At 39.9% G+C, this 15,194-nt stretch overlaps 1 protein-coding gene across 2 annotated transcripts in view; it reads left to right on the forward strand.

The window, feature by feature from the left end:
- ANK3 (ankyrin 3) overlaps nt 1-15,194 on the forward strand; it is a 374,580-nt gene that overhangs the window by 24,077 nt on the left and 335,309 nt on the right. The gene's annotated exons all lie outside the window — the stretch shown is intronic.

The following is a 15,194-nucleotide window of genomic DNA, read 5'->3' on the forward strand; positions in this document are numbered from 1 at the left end:
TGGGCTCCCAGCTTGGTGATTCTGCTGTAGTTCTGCTTTCATCACCTCAGTAGCCTAATCACCTTGAGAAGGAAAACAAAAGGCATTTTTACACAGTGTGCTGACGATTAGTCTAGAAGTGAAGTACGCACGGTTGTTTAAGCACATTTTTCACCGTCGCCTGAAGGACAAAGGCTTTTAGTAATGGGAACCTGCCATTCTACGGCATGAAAAGTAAAAGCCTCCTTCATGGGCTAAAGGGGAAATGTGCTATTATTCTTGCAAATTTCAAAGCCAAACACTCGCTTGGCATTTTAGGCCTAGAAAGCAGAGTCCTGAAAAGGTGGTTCAAAAGGTAATTGTACATTTTCATCTTCTTTTTGGCAAACTGCTCCCTAACTTGGAGAATATTGTTTCAATTTTTTATAAAGGCAGTCTGATGAAAAATTTAAACATACTCTTTTAGGAGCGAGCTTCTGTCAGGTGTCACGCCTAGCTCCACTTTGGTAGGAACGGTTATGTAAGGCACTCTGGGCCATCTCTAATAGACATCTCTTATGAATCCAGGGCTCTCATGCTAGCTCATCTCTCCCTGAATACTTCATGTCGATGGCCTTTCTGCCTTGGTTACCATATGTATAATAGAACATTTTAATATTACTCTGCTGAAATAGCATTGGTAGGGTAGGGGTATCCTTATCCCAGAGGGTAAAGTACAGTGTAAGTGGTACAACTGTGTAAATTTAGTTAAGAATAAAAAGGATGTCAGTGCAGTTTGCCCAGTGGATGAAGTGATAGAGTACTACAGTGCTTTGAGAAGGACTCCCAAGGATTCTGAGCAGAGAAGGTATGAAAAAACAAAGTTTTGGATTTTTAGAATCTCAAACGTGTATTATCTTCTTATTGACAAGGAAATTTCACCTACATTATCACACTTGATCCTTGTAATTCTGTGGAAAGGATATTCTCATATTCAAGAAGTTGTATTACTTGCTCAAGGCCGGTTATCTACCAGGTTACTTGGAATCCTGAGTGCTTTTCTCCCTTCCTCCCTCTTTCCTTCCTTCCTCCTTTCAACAATGAAAGTGTAGAATGTTCTCTTCTGAATACAGGTGGCCTGGGCCAGGGCAACTAGCCTCTTAGGTTCCCGTGTTTCTCTCAGGAACAGTTTAGGCCTTGAAACACAGGAGCAGTATTTGAGCCCAAATTTAAGATATAAAGTGTGTGTGTGTGAATGTGTGTTTATCTCCTGCGTGCATGCATGCTCATTCACTTCAGTTGTGTACGACTCTTTGTGACCTCATGGACTGTAGCCCTCCAGGCTCCTCTGTCCATGGAATTCTCCAGGCAAGGATACTGGAGTAGCTATTCCCTTCTCCGAGGGATCTTCCCAATCCAGGGATCAAACCCGCATCTCCTGCATTTGCAGGTGGATTCTTTACCTGCTGAGACACCTGGGAAGCCCCTGTTTATCTCCTATGTGGGTCCAAAACTTGAGATTCAAGGAAAGTTTCTTGCTTGGTGATAAAGCATACCATTACCATCAGATGGTTTTCTGTAGCAGTTAAATGAGTTTACACTTCTGCCGTGTGCTGACCTCACTACATCCTCTCCAGCAGTGAGGGTTAACTTTTTCTTTTCTTTGCCAATTTTACAGTTGATCAGTGTTCATAGTTTCATAGGTTTGCCAACCATTTGCATTTCTAATTTATAGGTTGCTTGCTCACATAACTCACATGTCTCCTGCAGTTGTCCTTTTTCACTTTTTATGTTATTCCCTGTCTTTCCATACAGAAGTAACTAGGAAGGCCAGTTCATGAGGTTCTAAGATTATGTAAAGTGAAAGTGAAGTCGCTCAGTCGTATCCGAATCTTACACCACACTTCTCTGTCCATGGGATTTTCCAGGCAAGAGTACCGGAGTGGGTTGCCATTTCCTTCCCCAGAGGATCTTCCCAACCCAGGGATCAAACTTGGGTCCCCCGCATTGTAGGCAGACTTTACCATCTGAGACACCAGGGAAGTCACAAGATTATGTAGCATACCATAAACATGCAGAGATTGAGTTGGTACCTACATAAAACACTAGAGCCAAAGTCTACTTTTATTTCTTTTACTCTTTAAGGATTTTGTTGTTGTTGTGGACCACTTTTAAAGTCTTTATTGAATCTGTACAACACTGTTTCTTTTTGTGTATGTTTTGGTTTTCTGGCCGAGAATCATGTGGGATCTTAGCTTCCCGACCAGGGTCTGAAAGCCCATCCCCACCCCCTGCCTTGGAAAGTGAAGTCTTAACCACTGGACCACCAGGGAGGTCCCTATGATCTGTTTTTAAATGGCCAATTCCCTGATCAAGGCACTAGAAATATAGAAACTCAGATGGTAAGAATTGTTAATATTTCAGATAGATAAACAAGGCCAAGTTAGCACTGCAGTGTAACCGGCTATGGATAGCAGTTCCCAGAATTTAAGCTCAGTGAACAAACACATCTAGTTTGTTGTTTCCATACAATGTTTTTGTATTAGGAAACTGAGACACTACCTCTTAAGTTTGCATTCAGAGTAGAGTTTAGGTGGCTACTCATTTTCTCTCTGGCACAAACAACCAGAAAATTTAATACCTACTCTCTGCCTCTGCCAGAGCAGTAGCTTGAGGTGTGTGACAATTTCAGGCATGTAACCACAGGGAAAGCAGTGAAGAAAGGTCCAGCCCTGCCTAGATAGTATTCCAGAGGCCTGGAGGAGATGTTGAAAGTGTTTCCTCTCTTTGCAAGGTCAATAGCACTAAGGTTAAAAGGGAGACAGAACAGTTGGGTTTTGATTGAGGATTTTCAAGCACAGGGATTGGATACTTTAGTCCTAAAAAATAAGTTTGCCATTGGCAGCAGAGGGACAACTGAGGCTTGATATATCTTTTTATTTATTTAATTATCAATTATTTATTGGAGTATAATTGCTTCACAATGTTGCGTTAGTTTATGCTGACAACAAAGTGGATCAGTTATATGTATACATGTTCCCCTCCCTCCTGGACCTTCCTCTCACCCTCGCATCCCACCCGCTAGGTCATCAGAGAGCCCAGGCTGAGCCCCCTGTACTAGGTAGTAGCTCCCACTAGCCATCAGTTCTACACGTGGTGTGTATATGCGTCACTGCTACTCTCCCGTTTGTCCCACTGTCCCCTTCCCCCTCGTGTCCACATGTCCTTTCTCTATGTCTGCATCTCTATTCCTGCCCTGCAAATAGGTTCATCTGTTCTGTACCATTTTTCTAGACTCCGTACATATACGTTAATATATATTTGTTTTTCTCTTTCTGACTTTACTCTTTATGACAGATTCTATCCATCTACATATCTTGCAAATTTCAAGTACATATGAAGTTCCTCCCATGATTGTTGTAATTTATTAGTATTATTATCAATGACTATTATCACTGTCACTACTGGTGACACCATGATAGTTGATCATGGTGATTAGGAGTCAGCTCTGGAGTCAGAATTCCAGATTCTTTCTATGTTACTCTGGTCTCCATCACTTTAACTAAATGTGTGAACTTGAATTTGTTCATTAACCGCACACAGTCTGTTTGCTCATCCAGAAAATGAAGACAGCAGTAAGCTCTGTCTTGAGGTGATGGTTGGGAAAATTTTCTGAAATGGTCAATATAATCATCTCTGATGCTTTCTTATCATCCCATTAAGAACATACTTCAGATTAAATCATGGTTAAGAATTTCATAGATAAGTTTCTCATTATTAGCCAACAGGAAGTATTTCTTAAACATTAGGCAACCAAGAGAGAAATGCTCCCAACAAGTGATAAATACTTGTAACCTTGTTCGACATCATGTAATTCAGTCTTCCCTTCTCAGAACAGATTGCTCTTTGTTGTTTTAGAGACTTTGAAAAGTGTTCAGTGAAAATGATGATAGATCTTATCTATCAGGCTTTGATTAATAAAATCGAGAATAGAATTGAAGAGTGATCTTCAAAATGTGTTTATCTTACATAACCTACTTCATAAGAATGTACCCGCTGTTGGTTTTCATTTCATTAATGCCATATTGAAACTTATGTGTATTTTATATTGAATGTTACTTCTGTGACTTGAAAGAGCTAAGTCCTTTATGAAGAACATGTTGTTCACATAGGCCATTTTCCTCTTCTCTCTTTTCCTTATATTTCCCCCGCTTTTTTCAACAAATATTTTAGTGCCTGTTTGTCAGGCCCTGTGCAAGATGCCAGGAAATAGTGGTAAGTCAGTGCCTTACTCTCTGATTTTAGTCTGTTTTTCCACATCTAGAAATTTATTCCACATCTTCTATTTCACACTTAAATGTTTGATGAGTTTTGGTTATTTGGTTATTTTTCAGCGAAAGAGCCACAAAACAGCACTTGTTAGGATATTGTCCTTCATCCTTTGGGAATATCGGAACTGTCTCTATGTTTAGGTTTTATTGTTTCGGTATTGTTTTCATCAAAGTACATGGCTCCCCTATTTATGATGATATAAATTGCCTATATCAAGTGTGATTACCATATTTTCCCATTACCTTGGGAAACAGTTTACTAGGACATATGATTTGTTATGACAACAGTCTGCATATTCATTGTGTTATTTTTCTGACAATTATCTGCATTTTTATCATTAACTCTTTCTTTTTCTGAGCTACCTCTTTATATCATATCTAGATTCCTTGAGCAGCCTTGAATAATCTTACATTTTGACTAAGATACATGATGGTCTAACGCCTGTTGTTTGCTTTTCTCTTAAAATTAAAAAGCAATCACTTTCTTCCTTTTAACTTCAGTGGGCTGGTAGCACATGGCTGTTAGTTTTTAAAATAAAACTGACCTTATATTTTCCTTTAAACATTTAATGTTTCTCCCAGAAGAAGACAGAATATAGAGAGGATATTATACACATATATTCCTTTTGCTTGGTTGTAGTGCCTTTTTCACTCTGCATTTTTTAAAATCCGAGTGTAATTGCTTTACAATGTTGAGTTAATTTCTGCTATACAACAAAGTGAATCAGCTGTGTGTATTCGTGTACCGCGCCCTCCTGGGCCTTCCTCTCACCCTGCCATCCCACCCTCTGGGTCATCAGAGAGCCCCAGGCTGAGCTCCCCGTGCTATCCAGCAGCTCCCCACTAGCTATCAGTTTTACACATGGCAGTGTATATACGTCAGTCCTGACCTCTCAATTCATCCCAGGCTCCCCTTCTTGCACTGTGTCCACATGTCCAGTCCCTCCATCTGCCTCCCTATTCCTGCCCTATTAATGGGTTCATCTGTACCATTTTTCTAGCTTCCACATATACGCATTAAAATATGATACTTGTTTTTGTCTGTCTGACTTACTTCACTCTGTATGACAGACTCTAGGTCCATCCACAGCTCTACAGATGAGCCAGTTTCATTCCTTTTTGTGGCTGAGTGGTACTCCATTGTATATACACACCACATCTTCTTTATCCATTCCTCTGTCAGTGAACATTTAGGTTACTTCCATGCCGTGGCTGTTATAAATAGTGTTGCAGTGAACACTGGGATATCTGTGTCTTTTTGAATTATGGTTTATCTCAGTAGTGGGATTGCTGAGTAATATGGTTGTTCTGTTTTTAGTTTTTTAAGGAACCTCCGTACTGTTGTCCATATCACTTTTCAAAAATTAATTTATTTTATTGAAGTATAAAATGCTTCACTTTTGATTCCTCCTATAACCCATGTTAGGGTTTGTTGTTTTGTTTTTGGTACTTTTGAAGTTGGTTCATCTTAAGGAAACCATAGTGCTTCAAAATTCATTATCAATAGCATCAGCATATTTTCTAATAAAAAAGAATCACATATCCTTTCAGTCCTCCATACTTTAAAGATATGTTGCCCTGTATGCCTGGTCAAACCTCCTGAGCTTGAAAGGACTATGAGTTGTGAGCCTAAGTTTGTTGCAATGCATGTTCCGAACCCTGCAGGCTTCTTCCCTGTGGTGCTGTGTCGTGGCCCTTAGTCTCCAATAATGTCCTCACCTCCATCTAGACACCATCTTGGCTGGAGGAGTGATGTGTTGGTTAGGAATACCCTCAGCTATAAATACTGGTAGCTCTGGCTACCAGTGATGTAAATAACAAGAGGTTTCCTTTTCCCACAGAACAGGCAATCTGAAGGTAGACAGCTGCTGGTGTCTGTAGTTCAGAGGTTTAATGATACTGGCCTTTGCTCCTCACTTGCCTAGCTCCACGCATCAAATCTGCATTGAGAGACAAAAGAAGTGAAGGACAGGGCTAGCTACTTCAGTACCTTTATTAGAAAAAGAAAATTCCTTTCCAGAAACCCCTAAGCACATCTGTCTCACTGGCCAAAACTACCTCTTCCAGAAACCTCTAGCTCCAAGGAAGGCTGGAAAAGGGAGTAGCTATTCTTTCTACTGTGGAGACAGGAAAACAAGGACAAGAGAACCAGTAAAGTACCAGAGAATAAGTCTACTACCATCCAAGTTAACCTAACCCATTCACCCTCCCAAGATCAGCTATAATGTGATGTGCCTTGTGTGAACTCTGCCCTGAATTGCTCAAGCAGAAGGTTTCCCTGTCCTGCTGGTCCCTGTCATCAGCTCAACAGAGCATGCTCCCTGAACAAGGGCCACATGACCACTCACAGTGCCCAGTGAGGCCTGCTGGGAGAATGAATGAACCGGTAGGTATGTGGCTCCTCTGGACGTTGCCCTAAGCCAGCTGCTGGAGGTAAATGGAGAATGCTGAATGAGGAAATCTCCCTTCCATCTGCTGTGCCATCCTGGTCTGTGGGTATTCCCTTGATGAAATGCAAAACCACAACCCTGACCACTGGTGTTCATTAAGATACTGTGGGGAGCTTTTTGCCAAAGCACTCCTGGCTCACAGGTGATAGAAATATTCTTGTTTGGAACAGTAGACTCCCTGCTTTCCAAAAATGTTGGTACACATTTACACAATGATGGTCATTTGGTCTCTTGATACAGATTTTAGCTCAGCATGGCAATCAATACAGTTCTGAAATAATAAAATATACAAAATAATCTGTTCATAGGAAATATTCTTGATTGTACCTGAATAAGCATATAGTATATAATATAGTTTATACTTCCTAGAATTTATCTTAAGATAATTAAACTAGTGTGCAAAGCTAATGTGTGCAGAATTTGAGGGATTTTTATAGCAGTGTTTTATAATAAAATTGGGAAACATTGCAAGTCATCACTAGGATTTGGGTTAAGTAGATAATGGAACACTATGGAAGGATTAAAAATGATCATGGAGGTTATCCTAATAGCATAGAAATGTTCCTGGGTATGTCATGTAGCTATGCAGATCTAAGGCATAATTCCTTCTGAGTTTACAAAGCTGGGATTATGCATTTTCTCCAAAATGGTAGACATTGACTATCTCTAGAATGTGATTTTTTCATTTTGTTTTTCTGCATTGCTTAATTTTTGAAACAATATGTGTTTTACAGTCAGAAAATAGGGTTTTTTAATATAAATTTATTTATTTTAATTGGAGGCTAATTACAATATTGTAGTGGAAATATTGTAGTAGAAAATAAGGTTTTCATAAATAATTTTCACAAAAAATATACTTTAATTTAATGGAAAAGTAGTATGAGATACCATACATGAAACCTCTACTGACTAGAACCAAACTAACAATACACTCAAATTAACAGACCTTTTTCTCTTTATGTTTACAAGAGTGGGAAACCAGAACAAGATGATCTATAAATAGGAAACTATTGTAAATAATAGTTTTCAGGATATGTCTTGGAATATATTTTCTCCAATATCTTATTCTCTTGGGATGAGTAATATCCATCATGTGACCTCTTGCAGGTTCCTTTCCTACTGAATAAAGTAGATAAAACTATATGAAACACAAGTGGACTAAAGCATTTATGAAATATTTTCACCATCAAGGGCTAAATAAAAAAGTATTTTCTGAAGTTTTTGATTGAACAGAAATTAAATTCACAATTCCATTCCCTGAACATTCCAATTACTAAAGCATTCACCAGAAGTGGTTTAAAAATTCCTCTTTGGAATTCCAGTATGTCCAGTTACTATTACTAAAGACCACAAGTATAAATGAAACCTTCTAAGAGTAGATCACTTATATTTTATTGCCTTGCTTTTTCTGTGTAGCATAGTTAGGTATGGCAAAACTCTGATTGACTCAAATGCAAAATGTGTTAGAGAAGATGAGGGGGTGCCTTAGCCCTGTGGAATACTGAATAGCTTCTTTAGGTAGTCAAGTACGAGAAGAAGAGCCCAGAAGACAGATTTCAAAAAAGAAAAATGATCTATTGTCTTGATTCTAGACTCTATCCAATATCATTCATCTTGCTGATAGAAGCCTGCGTTCAAATATAGTTTTCAGGCTAAAGAGTAAAGATTTAAAGTTGTATTACTTAATAAAACAGATCTATCTGGACTTGTATTTTTAATTGGTAACTTACGCAGGTTTAGTATTTTTTATTTTCATCCATCTTTCTTAGAAATAACCTCTTAGAAAGAATCCTTCCTTGTAACTGTCAACTTACTTTTCTTTTATGAATAGATCATAGGTAGAAACCAAGAAAAAAATAATTCTGAGTTTCCATTTTTAGGTAAGTGTTTAGGTAAGTGTTTACAGTGTTAAATTCAGAAGTTAAAAGTGATCTGTCATCCAAAATATCTTTTGCCTTCAGTAAATCCAGTTACCTAACTCCTTACCTAACTCCTGTCACTAAAAAGGAAAAGAGTATTTTAGTTAGTACCCTTCATTTGCTCCTTATATGGTGAGAAGTATTTCATGTCTACTTTATTAAAACAAAATGAAACAAATACCACACTCCAAGTTTCTTGACTTTTTAGCTGAGTGGTCTTATTCAGTTGGCTCCCTGGAATAAAATATGTTTTATTAATAAAAACTAACAAATAAAAGTAAAATTTATGAAATTAAATCTGCACCTAATTCCTTAAAGTCTTGGTCAAAGCAGGTGAATACAGTAAGCCCAAAGGTGTAGTTGGGGCTTCCCTGGTGGCTTAGTTGGTAAAGAATTCGCCTGTAGTGTGAGAGACCTGGCTTCCATCCCCGGGTTAGGAAGATCCCCTGGAGAAGAGCACACGCCCTGCCATGTGTGCGCGCGCACACACACACACACACGGACACACATATGCACACGTACACACACTGTGCTAACCACATTGAGAAGTAAACCTGTGGTTAAGAACTGTAAGTATCAGAACTGTTGCTTGGATTCTGGAAAAAAGGATATTTCATATTTTAAACTTTTTTTCAGAGTCAGTTCCTTTTTTTTTTTTCTATTACAGTTCAGAAGTGTGGGGAGAATTAATGATATCAAACACTAGAAATCTTAGAAATTACTAGTAGTGCTGTGCTTAATCTTTTAAATTTGGTCAAATTAGATTTCTTGGCATTGTTGTCAGGAATCTTCAAATTTCAGGCAACAGGATTCAAATTGGCATGTAATTTAGATTAGCTTTGTTTTAAAAGGAATCTTCGAAAGGCCAGTTGATAAGAACTTTGACTGAATTACTTTAAGGAAAGCATAAATGACACTAACAAAATAGACTTAGGAATTAAGAATCCATGACTAGGGATTTCCCTGGCTGCACAGTGATTAGGACTCCATGCTTCCACTTCACGGGGCACAGGTTCAATCCTGGTCAGGGAGCTAAGATCCTACATTACACATGGTATGATTAAAAAAAAAGAGTACATCTGCTAGATGTTTCAAACTGACTAATACTTGATAGGGTGCTTTAATAAAAAGTCAGTGCATTTGATTATGATTTGAAGAGATGCTGTTAGGTCTTCATCATGTTAAAGCTTGGTATTTATCTGTAGAGAGAAATTGTTCTAAGGCCACTGTTCTGACCAGCTCTTTCAGTCAAGATAATACATAGGCTCCAGCTACAGAAGAGTGCCATTGAGGCCACTATATCACCGAGTGTCAACCCAATTGTGAAAGTGAGGATAACAGGTGCTTATAAAAGAGTATAGTCAGAACAGTTTACCAATGGTATTGATCCTCGTTACCACTTGTGGAGACACAGCGGTAGTCATACATTAGATATGCCCTGAGCAGTTCCTTGCGGCAGACACCTTTCTAAGTACCAGGGATATAGCAGTGACTGAGATAGCCTGAGGCCCTCCAAGGATAGAGCTGGGATCTAGTGAAAGAAGCTATTTATCATGTTAATAAACAGACAAGCAGGCCAGTAAGACAATTGCAGATCCAAATGCATGTCAAAAAGAATTAAATTGATATAGCCACTATGGAAGATGGTATGGTGATTCCTTAAAAAACTGGGAATAAAACCACCATATGACCCAGCAATCCCACTCCTAGGCATATACCGTGAGGAAACCTGGGTTGAAAAAGACACACGTATCCCATTGTTCATTGCAGCACTATTTACAATAGCTTGAACATGGAAGCAACCTAGATGCCCATTGACTGATGAATGGATAAAGAAGTTGTGGTACATATACACAACAGAATATTACTCAGCCATAAAAAGGAACACATTTGAGTCAGTTCTGATGAGGTGGATGAACCTAGAACCTGTTATACAGAGTGAAGTGAGCCAGAAAGAGAAAGATAAATAGTGTATTCTAAAGCATATATACAGAATCTAGAAAAATGGTTCTGAAGAATTTATTCACAGGGCAGCAATGGAGAAACAGACATGGAGAACAGACTTATGGACATGGGGAGAGGGGAGGAGAGGGTGAGATGTATGGAAGAGTAACATGGAAACTTATATTACCAAATGTAAAATAGATAGCCAATGGGAATTTGCCATATGACTCAGGAAACTCAAACAGGGGCTCTGTATCAACCTAGAGGGGTGGGATGGGGAGGGAGATGGGAGGGAGGTTCAAAAGGGGGGAATATATGTATACCTATGGCTGATTCATTTTGAGGTTTGACAGAAAACAACAAAATTCTGTAAAGCAGTTATCCTTCAATAAAAAAAAATTTTTTTTAAAGACATATTTAACCTAGGTAGTGACTAGGAGAGCTGCTTTATTTAAGATGGTCAGAGGAGGCCACCCAGAGGAAACATCATTTGAGTTCTGATCTGCTTTATTAAGAGGAAAAAGTTCCTCTCGAAGAAGAGTTTATTAAGTACAAGGAACAGTAGGTACAAAGGCCCTGGAGATGGGTCATAGCTGGATGGCTTAAGCTCCAAAAGATGGCCAAAGTTCCAAGAATAAAGTGTACAAAAGAAGAGTGGTAGAGCGTCTGGTTAAATTGAATCTGGATGTGCCTGCTCTGTAGCCAGCTGTAGCTCCATCAGCAAGACAGTCAGTTATGTACATGTGGGTGACAGTCAGTGGTCCAAACCTGACATGGGACAGTCATCTGTGAATATGTTGAGAGATTTTAAAAGAATGGAACTTGGTGAGGGGGTATACAGAATAGAGGGTGACAGAGCATAGAGCTTGGGGGCATCTAAGTATTTAGAAGAGGAGAAACCAAATAAAAGACTGAGAAGTACCACCCAGTGAGATAGGAAGAACACCAGATAAGCCTGACTGGTTGTCTAGGGAGGAAAGTAATTGATGAAGGAGGATGTGGCCAACCATGCTGGTTGCTCTATAGTGTTAAACAGAAAATCGGTAACTGATTTTGTAAGATGTAGACTACTGGTGATCTCACTAAGGCAGTTAAAGAGAAATGAAAACATGAAAGGACCTTGTATTGAGGCATTTTATAGTGGAGAAGAGAGAAATGAGGTAGCAAGTGGAGGAGAAGTGGGGCTATGGGAGAGGTTTTGTTTGATGTGCTTTTTAAGCATGGGAAGGATGAGGAAAGCATCTCATTGATGGGAAGGAGACTGTAGACATGAAGAAATTGACATTGCAGAAGAGAGAGCGAATGATGACAGGAGCTAAGTTCTTGAGTCAAGAGGAGCCCTGGATGATGTGAGGGAACCAGTGCCCACATGGAAGGGCTGGCCTTAGGAAAAAGTAGAGACACTTCTTGTGTTGCAGAGTGAAGGGAAGCAAAGTACCTAGAGCAGACTCAGGGAGACTGATAGGAGTGCCGGTCAGAAGATGACGCCATACTCATCCTACTGTGTCTGTTTTCTCCCCCAAAGTATGAGGCAGCAAGAAGTATGGGGTGAAGGAGGCTTTGGAGGATGAAGAGAGAAGACAGAAGTGAAATTATTTTCTATTTTGATGGGAAATGATGTGCTATGGAAGTTTTATAAGACCATCTGGCACTATGGAGTATCCATTCATGATTTATGGCAACAAATGTAAAATCATTCCAGTGTGTGAGGTCAGATGATTTTCTCTGGGATTGTTCAATTGGTCAGCTCCAGGTGCAGCTGGATTTGCCTAAACATGTGCCGGGAGGCTCCAGGAGGGTGTGGTTGAAACACCGACGGCATAGTATACAAAGGGAACAGTTGACTAGTCTTGCTAGGATGTAAAATAAAAGCTAATAAGAAAGAAATTGAAAGTAAAAATGGGGTATTGGATAGAGAAAAAGTGGAAGGGGCAATAGAGTCCTACAACCAAGAGGCTCAGGGTGGTGGCAGAAAGGCTAATTGTGTGTACTTTGGAGGTGATGCAGTCATAAGTCATGAGGTATAGTTTGTGGCCATGTGAGTGTACGGCTGAAATGATTGGAGCAGAGGAGGGCAAGGACTTGGAAGGCTTTGGAGATATCAGCTGTGTGAAGGTTGAAGCTGCTAAGAAATGTGCATGGATGCAGCAAGGAAGACTGATAGGTGATGGTTTGATGTTTCAGAAGATCTGGGTTTTTGAAGAGGAGAAATGGTTTGAAAGCTGCAAAGGAGAGCAATAAGGATATACACTCCCATTCCAGGCCCTGAATTGTTGGAGGTTTGGAAGTAAAACAGATGTATCTAAGGAAGCCAGCCCATCTCTGCTAGAAGAGCAGGGCCATGAGAAGATGCAGTGAGTGTCTGAGACGCTTGGACTTCTGATAGTGACCAAGGGGATTATGGATAATAGGTGGGGTGGGACTGTACCTAGAAATCTATCAGAGGAAGGGTGTCATCCAATAGAGTTCAAAGCACTAGACTGGGGCCAATGCAGCTCATTCATCCTCGTGCCACCGGGCAGAAGGTGGACAGGACTTCCTCAGGGGACTACTCTGTTAGGCAGCTTCCTGAGCTGGGGGCACCCAAGAGAGGAACCAGGATGTTCATTTGCCTCAGGCCAGTTAATGCCATGCCTGCATCTACCATAGGTCAACATGCATCCAGAGGAAATCTCTGGGTATCTCATCTTTCCAGTGGTAGTGAGAATACTGCTGACTCTAAGTGAGACTGGGGCCAGTAGATAAATACAGGCTAGGAGGCCTGAGTGCTCAACTCCCAAATAACTTCAGAGGTTTATAATTATATGTATATGAACTTAGAATGTTTTTTGTTGTAAAGTTGTGACAGTGGAGGGTATCAGGTTCTCAGGGCAGTCTGTGAAGACATTTTACATACAAGGTGGGTAAACCAGAATTCTAGAGAGGCTCCAGTGCTCATCATCCTTTGATGTTTTTTGGTTGCTAAGGTGTGTCTGACTCTTTACAACCTCATGAACTGCAGCACACTAGGCTTCCCTGTCCTTCACCATCTCCTGGAGTCTGCTCAAATTCATGTTCATTGAGCCTGTGATGCCTTCCAACCATCTCATCCTTTTCTCTTCCAACCTTCAATCTTTCCCAGCAACAGGGTCTTTTCCAATGAGTAGGCTCTTCATATCAGGTGGCCAAAATATTGGAATTTCAGCATCAGTCCTTCCCATGAATATTCAGGGTTGATTTCCTCTAGGACTGATGGGTTTGTTCTCTTTGCTGTCCAAGGGCCTCTCAAGAGGCTTCTCCAGCACCACAGTTCAGAAGCATCAATTCTTCGGTGCTCAGCCATCTTTATGGTCCAACTCTCCCATCTGTACATGACTACTGGAAAAAACATAATTTTGACTAGATGGACCTTTGTCAGCCAAGTAATGTATCTGCTTCATAATATGCTGTCTTAAGTTTGTCATAGCTTTTCTTCTAAGGAGCAAGCATCTTTTAATTTCATGGCTGCAGTCACCGCCCCCAGTGATTTTGGAGCCCATGAAAATGAAATCTGTCACTGTTTCCATTTTTCCATCATCCTTTAGACCATTTTATTGGAAAAGTACATTGTACTCACTGCTCCTTCCCTGTGCTTCCACTAAGCCGTCAAGGGCATGTTTGATTCTTTCTTGTGATCTTTTTATGTATGTATTGCAGTGACTAGAGTATAAGATCTTTGAAAGCAGGGCTATGCCTGAAATCATCATTTTCTTCATATTACATTGCCTGACAAGTTCTTGAAAGCGTGTCATTTCTGTTCCTCCCTTGCCTTTTCTGGGAGGGCAAGAAAGGCATCGTGAAAAGACAGGAAGGAGAAACAAAAGGAAGGTGAGGACCCTTACTGGTCACGTTTTCCATCCTTGTCTGAAATATAGAGCTTTGTTTAAAGTGATCGAGGGCAAGATGGTGTGGACTATGTTTAGGCATATGAAGAAAAGGACCCAGGAGACAGATGTTGGAAAGGATCTTAAAATACAGCTCTCATCTGTGAGTCAAGAGAGACTGTGCTGTGACTATGGAGGTTAAAAGGTACTTGAAGATTTTTGTGTAAACACATAGAAGATGGAGCCCGTGGGGAGTTGTTCATCCAGCTTTTTTGCTTTTTTTCTCAATTAGAGATGTGTTTTCTGAACTATCTTTGGCCTCAAATGCCTCACAGGGAACAAATATGATAAAATAATAGGCAGAGACCCTGCCCTACACCTAGGTTCCATTTGACAAAGTCTTCCTCTCCAAGAACGCTAACAGGGATAACCCAACTAAGTACTAGTTAGGTCATGAAAGGCCCCCGAGGAAACAAGCTGTCCCAGACAGCGGCACAAAAGCCAAACTTGAATTAAAAATTTCAATCATTGATTTTCACCCCTTCAGTGTCTTTGAGTGCAAAGCAGAGGCATTGACTTCTTGACAAGGCTTGTTTTCAGTTAAACTTTTTGGAGAGAGTGATTGTTTTTTGTTTATTTTTAAATAATTCTTGAAAAATCGCAATTCTTAGAAATTCCAAAAAATACAGATTATGAGAAGGCCAAAAGAAAATAGGAATAGTCTTAACTCTCAGGATTAATTCTTATTAA

This window comes from Cervus canadensis, chromosome 8 (assembly GCF_019320065.1).
Source record: "Cervus canadensis isolate Bull #8, Minnesota chromosome 8, ASM1932006v1, whole genome shotgun sequence".
NCBI classification, from domain to species: domain Eukaryota; kingdom Metazoa; phylum Chordata; class Mammalia; order Artiodactyla; family Cervidae; genus Cervus; species Cervus canadensis.